The sequence below is a fragment of the Nuphar pumila genome, chromosome 11 (genome assembly GCF_984573655.1).
Source record: "Nuphar pumila chromosome 11, dmNupPumi1.hap1.1, whole genome shotgun sequence".
Lineage (NCBI taxonomy): Eukaryota > Viridiplantae > Streptophyta > Magnoliopsida > Nymphaeales > Nymphaeaceae > Nuphar > Nuphar pumila.
Genome location: NC_143259.1, coordinates 88,044,271 through 88,055,165, shown reverse-complemented (window position 1 = coordinate 88,055,165; position 10,895 = coordinate 88,044,271).

Below are 10,895 nucleotides of genomic sequence, written 5' to 3'. Positions count from 1 at the left end.
CTTTCGCAAAACCCCTTTCGGATTTGTTCGTCCCAATTCCGAAGGTCCCATTATGGTTTCTCCATTTGAGAAATTCGTATGGTAGATTTCCCCCACTCAGGTTGAGGGTCAAGCCTGAACCTTCTGCGAGAGGTCATTAATTTCAAAAGCTATTTCAGTCTCAGCAATGAGACACCCAATTTCTTGCCCTTTTCAAAGCTTTAGGGAACCCTATTTTCCTCCTTTCGCAAAAACCCCTTTCGGATTTGTTCGTCCAAACTCCAAAGGTCCCATTATGGTTTTCTCCACTTGAGAAATCTGTATGGTAGATTTCTCATTCAGATTAAGAGTTAAACCCTGAAGCTCGCTTCGCAAGGTATCTTCCTTTCTTAGGTTATGGTTAAACATGAGTCTCGTTTCGACAAGATTCCTCATTTTTGACGAGTTGTTTTCTTCCAGTCCCATCATGGTTCTTCCCATCAAAGAACCCATGCTTTGTATATCCATCCAGGATGGGATCCTACTTGAGCTTCATTTCACAAGGCATTTTCCAAAAAAATGTCCCATCAAGGTTCTCATGTATTCCTTTCCTCATTCAATTCATTGTTGATATATCTTCGTCCCATCCAGATTAAGGGCTAAACCTGAATCATTCCAAAAACAATATCTTGTCTCACCCATGAGACCTGATCAAAATTCTGATTTTCCACGATTTTGGGATTTTCACCTAAAGTCCCATCATGATTTCCTCATTTTCTACTCAATCATATCATTTTCGAGGATTTCATCTCCCCAAAACCATTCAGGATAAGGTTTTAAGACTCAGAAGTCATATTTTCAAAATAATTCTTCCACACCCAGTTCAGATCTGCTGATTGGGGCATTTTCAAATTTTGGAGTTTTATCTTTGCCACTAAGCTCGGCCTTCAACCGGCTTAGTAGCAAAGAGGGGCATCTGTGAACACCCCAAATTTTTTGAAAATTTAAAAAAATGACCTTTTTGCCCCTGGTTCCATTTTCTAAGAAAATCAAAACTAAAATTCAGATATTCTTTAGATTTTCTGAATTAAATTCCATATTGATATATTCAAATTCAAATCCGGATCCAAACCCAGTGTTTTAAACCCAAATCTGAGCCTCGTTGTCCAATTTTCAAATTAAAAATTCCAAAAATATACCCAAAATGGTTTTGAATGACTCAGGCAGTTCATCCGGCATCCTCTTGGATCCATGACTCTATATTTTTCAGTTCGAGGTTGTAAACTTCAAATATTTCCAAAAAAATCAGATATAAACCCATTTTCTGAAGAAATTTTCTCAAAATAGCTTTTAATTCTCAGAAAAATTCCCTTTTGTAAATATTTTTGCAAAAACACAAAAATTAGTTTTAATCTTTGTCTTCTCGTAAAAACTTCTAGGACTTTATTCTAAATAAGGCAAAAAAATGGAAAAATAACGCAAAAAACCAAAAAATTAGAAAAATTACGAGAGAAACAAATGAGTTTAAACTTTTTAAAATTTGGTAAAAAAAAATCATTTTTAAAACCATTTTTATGAAAAATCTTGTTGAAGGAGCCTCTTTTTGGAAAATCCAATTTTTTTTACAAATGAGCCCTTCATGAATCTTCCAAACCCTCCCTTTTTCTCTCTCTCTCGCCCAATTTCTCTCATTCTTTCCCTCAGAAACCCTATCTCTCCCTGGCAGACTCTCGGCCTCCCCTCCATCGCACGCCCTCTTCTCCATTAACCACCCATCCTCCGATCCCTCTTTCTCTGTCGTCGATGCCCAACTGATCTTCTTCTCAAACCTCCTTTCCCCCTTTAAAAGAGGCACACAAAGAACCCTAAAATCATCGCTCTTCACCCCCGCATCCCTCCTCGCTCTCCTTCTACAAGTTTTTGCCCCCACACCTCCCATCGGCTATCCCTCTAACATTTCGAGTTTCACTTTCGAAGCATCAACCACAAATCAGATCCATCGTCAACCTTCGGAGGAGGCATCAACGTCCGACTGAATAAACTGTAAATACTAATCTCTACTTCCTTCCCTTCTCCATTCTTCTTCTCTTATACTCTTATTCGCTCTTTTCTTGCTTTTCTTGGTTTCTTCTGAGTTTTCTTGTATGTTCCAAATAGTAAATCTCACGTGTGGCACTGGTCTGTATAAAGCAACACCGGCTCACACAGAGTAACATCAATGGAATTTCCTGTTCCGATATATTTTTCCCTTTTTTTTTTCTTATGGTTTGATCTCTTGTCCCATTCCATATACTATATTGCTTACATTCCAGCATATCCTCTTATGTGTGTTGTTATTTATATGGGATTCCAGCATCTCGGTAAGAAGATTTTGGGTTTCTCTGGTTTTATTTCTTTTTTTTTCTTCCCTAAGCATCCTTGGCAGTAAAACGTCAGCCAAGATATTTCATATCGGTTGGCCATCTTGATTTGCAGTAACAATGCTTGGCCTGCGCACGAATGTGTTGATTGATTTTCCTGTATGTAATATAAAGAGATTACATATTTTCTGCAAATGTTTTGAATGTTAAATCAGAAGGATTCCATCTATGGAAACATGGCAAATTGGAAATTTCACTCAGATTAACAATTAGTGCATTCACCCCATTAAGAAATGAGCAGTCGATGGAACCTCTTTGGGTTCTCATTGCGTTGGATCTTTCTTGCGGTCTTGAGTGTTTATCTCAAGATCGAGGTATGCTTCTCATTTAAACCTGAAGGTGCGGCTCTGTGGGAATTTCGTGCAAGGGTGGACTCAGACCCTTATAGCCCCCTCTCTAATTAGAGCCCCAGAAGATGATATCCCCTGTATGTGGTCTGAAGTTCCTTGTCGTGATGATAAAGAAGGGAAGCTCCTTAGTATTTATGCTCAAACCTGCGTGTGCTTCACCCAAACTCCCCTCATATGTCGGTTGGTAAGTACATCTCTGCAAGGTGTTTTTTTTAAGGCATATATTGTTATTACCTGCATATCTCACTTAATTCATAGTTGTTGTATCTTAATCTATTTAGCTATATCTGTCCCTTCGTAACCTTTTGTTTAGCATCATATCTGTATTTGCTCGTTGTTGTCTTGATCTACTTAGTCATTTCATAACATTTTCATTAGCATATACGTCAAGCAATTTTTAAGTGTCATAAGGAACGACAGGGCCTAGTGTCTCTTTCTTACTAGAACACCCATTTCAGTGATTTAAATCCATCTCTATGGTCACATGAAGTCATTTATGCCCAGATCGGATAATGCTACATCGTTGCTTGATGATATCTACTGTGGATTCAGGTTTATCCCAAAACTTATCGATCATATGGTTTGTGTGAAACAATCCATCAATGAGCAGGCATCAATGGCCAGTCATAGCAGGGGACAAATGATTCAGCTATTTATATCTCAACTTCCAAGGTATGTTCTTGTGTAATTCAGACATTATGTCTGCATATATGAATAACAGGAATTCACCACTGTGTTATTGTTTCCAACATTTCAACATTCACCATCAGTTTCCTATTTAAAGGTAATGACCCTGGCTGTGTAATCTATGGGTGTGGCTGTGGAAGGAATGATTCAGATTCGCAGTTCCGTCTCTTTGGGGCTTTTGCAGCATTAGCATATGTAATCTCAATGTAATCGATAAGATTCTTGTGAACACCCCAAAATTTTCAAAATGTTGTAAATATCCTCGTTTTGCCTCTTGACCCCGTTTTCTGGGTAATTGAGTCAGTTTTAAATCTAAATTCTATTTTGTCTCTCAAATTTGGTTAAAATCAAATTCATTTTGCATATTTGACTCAAATTTCGGATCCGGATCTAGGTCAAAATCCAAATTCGAGCTTCATTATCCAATTTTAAATCAAATTCTCAAAATTATCAAAAATAACTTTTTGAAAGGCTCAGATAGTTCATCCAGTATCCGTTTGGATCCATCGGGTTATATTTCTCAATTTGAGGCTTAAAACTCGAATATTTTCTCAAAACTTGGGTCCAAACCCATTTTCTGAAGAAATTTTCCCAGGATAGCCTTGAAAACCCTGTTTTTGTAAATATTTATCAAAAATACAAAAAATGGTCTTGTCCCTCGTATTGTTTAGGTTTAGAATCTTAATGCCCAAAAATGACAAAAAATCAGAGAAATATAGAAAAGAAACAAAAATTGGTTTTTGAAGAATAAGCCTTTTTACTAGAAAATCAGCTTTCGTAAAAGCTTTTTGGAAAACTAACAGTCTTTTAAAAATATCTAAAATAAGAGGGCTTCAACAAAAATTTTCTGTTAGGGTTACGAAACCCCTCCTGCTCGACCTTCCGATCGACAGCACCAGACCTTCATCCACCCGTCGATCCTCAACTGCCACAACCTTCTCGACTTTTCTTCTGTTTCCTATAAGAACATGCACTGAGAAGGGAAATGGGGGAGAGAAAGATAGGAAGAGGAAAAAGAAGCGCGAATATCCATCAACGCCATCGCCCTTAGCATCGATTGTCCTGAAATATAAGTGGTCATTCGTTCCAAAGCGTCTACAAAACGAGAGTTGCGGTTACAATATAAAAGAAATCTCCACTAAGCCCCGATTGGTCATCAGTAGAACTACAAAGGCAACAATCTATTCTTCCATCTCTCAATTGAAGCAAACAAGGTAGGAATCCATCTCTCGTTTCTGTTTTGGATTTCTTTTGTTTTGGCCCCATCGGAGCACTACCGTGATATCAATTTTGCATATAACAAACATTGATTCACGCATATTGTGCAACATCAAGAGGAATTCTCAGATTCCGACATTTCATTCTTGTGGTTGCAGGTTTTTTTTTTTTTTTTCTCTCTCTCTTTTTCTCTTTCTTTTGGATTTTTTTTTTTTTTTTTACATCCGGTTATTTGTAATACATTTCTATGATTTATCTCTGTAATTCATAATCTCTGAGAATAGGTTGGTCTCGTTTGTGAATTAAGTTCATTGAACACCTTTTTTTTTTTTTTTCTGTTTTCTCTATGAGATTATGCTTCTGTAAATGGTGGTTTAGATACACTGTTCATCTGGCTCGATTGTCAAGTTCTATCTTCTTTACAGATAGATCGATCAACGTGTTCCTCTGGGGATCTCTATTCACCGCCACTCTGGCTAGTCCATAATTATCAATGATGACTACTTGAGATTCCTGATCAACACCCTTATGGTTCTTTGACGATCAGTAATGAAAATCCAACGTCATGATTTGAGGCTGGTGTGCGTTTGAACTCCAGGGAATCTAAATCCGATCAGACTTATTGATTTTAAAATCATTGAGTATTGTATCCTCTGGCGAAAGCTGGGTTCAGAAATATTTGCATTTTTTTTAGCAGTTAATTGGAGTGAGTTCACAACAGAATTAGAGGCCCACAATATGAGAATCTCAGATTCGCTGCGAGCAGGCAACAGTGCCACATTTAGATGTTTGAAATTTCGTTATGAATTTTTCACTGCGTTTTGTTTAAACTGTTGATTTTCAGATGCTAATTTTGTTGAGATTTTTACCTCCATATATACATTCGTTCTTTCATAAAGTTCGTGGCAATGCTCATTTTTTTTTTCTTGCATATGTATGCCAATCCCTTGATCAGACTCTTGATCCTCTGCACTCTTTACTTATTTTGTTTCAGATCATCCATCATTTTTTTTAGTTAGTTTTCTTTCTTTTCGTTTTGTATCTCAATAGTAGTTGATTTGATTATCTGTTTTACAGCTCTCTCCATTATCGCTCTTCTTATATTCCGCTTGAATCTATTTTGTTTCTGTTAGCCTGTTTCTCGTTATTACATCTCATTAGATATCATTACATCATTCATGTGTGTTCTATATATTTTATGTATTTTAACTCATCTTATCATCATGGGTTCTCTGCATCCACCATTTTATTCACCATGACTCCATCAACACCTCACATCCATCCCATATATATGCCTATGTTGTCGTACCTTCACTGCTCTGCACTACAAAATTCCCATCTGTTCCACCTCTATAGCTCAGGAAAAGGGCTAGATCGCTGATTCTGTTCTTAGTACAGACTATGTTAGGCAACCATGGTGGGCAAGCCAGGTTTCGCTTTGGGGATTTTTTTTTTATCAATGGTGTAATCATGTCAACTCCTTTATATAACATTGTCGGACCATAGAACACCAGAGCAGAAGGTTCCAAGGTATTGAAAGGGGACAGGATGTTGGGATCGAAATCACTACCCATTGAGCTGGATATAACCCATTTCACCATTGACCCTAAGCATTCACCTCCATCTGAAATGAAGGTATCGGATATTTCGGTTGATCTTGCTGGCCAAAATCAAGATCTGAATGCTCAATAGAATTCTCCAGATGGCAGTCTACATGACTATAAGCTGGTTTATATGGGCCCCTTCATTTGTCCTTCTGTTTTGTTATTGTGAATCATAGGTGTATTATCTCATAACACTCTTTGATGTTGAGAAGTAATCATCTGGTTAAGTCATCCATCTTACATATCCATAGCACAGGCGTGTGTTACTGCATTTTATTTTTCTTTTTCTTTACGTCATCTTATTCACCTGTAGGGTCCTCATTTACATTTTTTTTATCACATCGGTAATTCACCTCATTTTCACCATTTTATCATTTCAAATACTTCAGCCTTACTGTAAACACTTGCTTCACCCCATCATCCGTGCACACTTCTTGCACTCAGCCCATCCATGCCATTTTGTTTTATCACATAGGTATGATTCGTCACTGTTAGGCTTGCCTATCATGGTAATGCTTTACCTCTATTCATATACTGCATCTAGTGGTCATCTATGGCATTGGCATACAGTGATATGCAGTAATACTTGCATGACCTTGATAGCAGCGTCCATTCACTGTCGCATTCCACATCGCGATTATCCATACTTATCTATTACCAGCCGCAACCTGCTAGTCTTTTCTCTTTTGCATTTCCACCATCTCTTGGTCTGCATCTCATACCCCAATCATACTCAACTGCTTACCTGTTAACCTCTGCACAACCCAGCCTATTCCCAGTTTTTGTTCACCCCTCATATCATTATACCACCGTGCATATCAATGGCATTTTCTTTTTCCTGTTATTACTATGCATTCACCTATATATTTCTCTTGTATCAACAACTCATCCTTGCACATTTTCACTGTGTATCTTATGATTTCTACACATAACATACAACCATCTGTCTTGTTACCACCTTACACATTCTTCATCTGTTGAGGCCTATTTTTACCCTAAAATCAGTTTTGAGCATGATTTTAAAAAAATGATTTTTGTAGTCTGTTCAACATATTAATAAGTTGAAATAGTTCAACTCATCATCATAGTATGAGTGTGCATCCCAATTCTCATTTTTTTTTAAGGTAGGGTATATGTCATATATATATATATATGCACATATATCTACATGCGTATACGCACATGTGCATGGGTATACATACAGGTGTATGTCATTTTTACTTTCTCCATTATAAACATATTGGCTTATGATCATTTTTACCATTAACCTCCATATAATATATGCATTTTTTTCTTCTATCTTCATATTAATCCAATTGTTTTGCAGGAATATGTGGAAATATTCATTATTTGGAGTTGTAAAATCAATTTTACATGTTGTAATAGTTAGATCTTAAATGAGAATTTACATTTTCTGTCTTAGATAGAATGAATGAGCATTGTAAATACCATGAATTACTTGTTTTCATGCTTTTTCCTTTATTTCTCAAATTCTCACAAATGGTGAAGCACGAATGGCACATGCACCATTTCATAAGAGGTAAATTAATCCTAAGTTGATGATTTACACCAACGGCCATGGTCGAGGTGTAAACAAGACTTAGGATTTTTTATCTTTTACGAAATAACACTGGATCCACACTGGATCCATTTTCAAAATTCATCATATTTCCTTAAATATTTTCTCCTTTTATTAGAATTTAACTTAAAATTGACTCAAAATATATACCAATGGCCATAGTCTGGGTATATTGAGAGTTAATTTCATTTTAAATTCTATAAAAGCACCAAATGTATTTTATTCTTCTCTTGAATTTAAATATAGATTATTATATAATACATTCAATGACTATAGTTAAGGATGTATTATATCTTCAATCTTGTTTTAATTCATTTAAAGAATGGAATAGCTTTTCAAAATCCAATTTCAAAAATTTAAATTCATTCATCATTTAGATAGAATTGCATCATATTTTTAAATTCTTTTCCATAAATCCAAGTAATTCTTTCCTTCATTTCTCAGATCAAACCCCATTCATAAATTCAAGTTCAACTCTATTTCTCAAAAGAATTCAAGAATCCAATTTCAAAGTCCCATTTGACTTTGAAACTTCAGAATCATCTTATATTTCAAATTCCAAATTCTATCTCAAATTCAAAGTACAATTTAAGTTTGAAATTCATCTGTATATTCAAGATTCAATTTCTAAAAATTCCTTTTCCCAAATCAAAATCAGACTTAGAAGTTCTTGATTCATCTTCTGAATTTAACTCCAAATCCATTTTAGGATCCAGGATTCAACACTTATATTGGATCTCAGACTTCAGATCCAATTCCTCTTTAGGATCCAAACTCCAATTCCACTTTTGGATCTCAGACTTCAGATCCAATTCCTCTTTAGGATCCAGAGTCCAATTCCACTTTTGGATCTCAGACTTCAGATCCAATTCTCCTTTAGGATCCAGACTCCCATTTCACTTTGAATCTCAGAGCACAGATCCAAATCCATGTTAGGATCCAGAATCCAATTCTACATTTGGATCTCAGACTTCAGATCCAAATCCATTTTAGGATCTAGAACCCAAGTCTACATTGGATCTCAGACTTCAGATCCACAATCTATCTTAGGGTCCAGAGTCCAACTCTACATTGGATATCAGACTTCAGATCCAATTACATTTTTTTTTTGGATCTCAGACTTCAGATCCAAATCCATCTTAGGGTCCAGAACCCAATTTTACATCGGATCTTAAATCCCAGATCTTAAATACATTTTAAGATCCAATTCCATTCCCAATTCTAGATTTCAAATCCAAGTCTATTTCCAGATCTCATTTGAACTCCCTAAATCCATTTCTATTCTTAAATACCATTTGATTATCTCAGATCCATTCCAAACTTAAAAATCCAAATTCAATTCCATCTCAAGTATTCACTTCCTTTCCTAAATTCAAAGTTCAAATTCAAAGTCCATTTCTGACTTTGAAACTTCATTTTAAAGCTTTAAGTCATTTCTTCTCATTTATTCTTCCAATCCTGATTTACTTCAAAAACTTAGAACTCCTCTGATCTATCTCAAGTTCTAAAAATAGATTCAATCATTTCTTCACTCCCTTATCAAGTTCATCTCAGAATATTTGGAAATTTCTAAATCAATTTTCAAAAGAGCATACATCCTTGCATTGCACAAGTATGATTCTTTGTGCATTTAGAGTTAGGATAAATTCTTAGATTATATTTAGGCAAAGCAAAAGGCATAGATTCGATCCTTGGTTCGATTACCCCTGGTAAAGGCGCCAGGAACGGTCGAACCTCGTACTGACGAGCGAATCCCGTCTCTCCATTTTCCTGCAACATTTTCAAAACGGAGGCGAGTAATTTTCTAAATACTTTTCAAATTAAGGTCAAGTGAAAACCCGCAAAAGAGTTCCTCTTCTCTTTTTCTTTCTTTTCTTTTCTCTTCTCTTTCTCTTTTCTTTCTTTTTCTCTTCTCCCTTCAAAAATGAGGAAAATAGAGGTTGGAAAAGGAAAAGAGAAGGAAGAGAGAGAAACAACGAAAGAGGAAAAATTTTGCGATGATCACAGTTTTGGCGACCGTGATGGGACCCGTCTTCATCCTGTTGGATCTATGCCTTTGCTTTGCTTTTATATAATCTAAGTCTTTATTCTAACATATGTCAGCTACATTTCCATGCAAACCTTAGTAGCCTAGACTCTGTCCTAAAGCTGACATCATTGCATATAGGATCTAAGTATGGTTTGGTAGGACTATATTGAGGAGATTATTCCATGTTCACATTAGACTTAGGTCTTAAATACAACTCTCCTCAATTTTAGGAATTGAATGCAAACAATGTATGCAAATGTATGCTTCTCTTCATTTAAATTCTATCTCTTTAGGACTTGCATTAGAGCCTTCTGATTTTATTGCATGTTGATCATATTTTGAAAACATCCCTACCTATATTGTCCCGGTCTTCACGTTGCTGGGCTGTCTCACTGAACCATAGTTCGGGAGAGAGCCTCACAACTGGACCACTTATTTGGGTTCGCGCCCCCCTACCACATACCTAAGGGCCATAGTCCGAGGTATATCGGTAGGTGCTCAAGGATGTTGGGAAACCATTACCTTAGAACCGAAGAGATATCTTATATGCCACGTACTTCGAGCTTCGGCTCGAGCATATCGGCGTACCTTGATTGGAAACAGATGATATAAATCTTAGAGTTAGGATTAAGGTCCTACAAGCCATTTTTAAATATTGCATATAGAGTCGGCTTTAGGGAGTGCTGTTTGCGCATCCTTGCTTGTATATCTATGGTTGTATGATATTTTATATCTTCCTTATATTTTCCAAAAACCTGGGTATATATCTTCAAAATTTCTCCTTTATTTTTAAAACCCAAGTGTATTTTTCTTTCTCTTCTTTTTCTCCTTCTTCTAAAAATTCTTCAAAAAAATCCTTTTGATCCTGCCTGCAAGTTCTTAAAATTTTAAATCTTTACCATTTGTTCTCAAATTTCATTTATTCTTTTATTTTCTTCTGATTTTATATTCTTGTTTATATTTTTCTCTTTCCATCAAGAGATGTCCTTTTCAAAATAATATTTTCTTCATATTTTTAGTTGGTTACTCTCCCTCGTAGAGTAAACAACG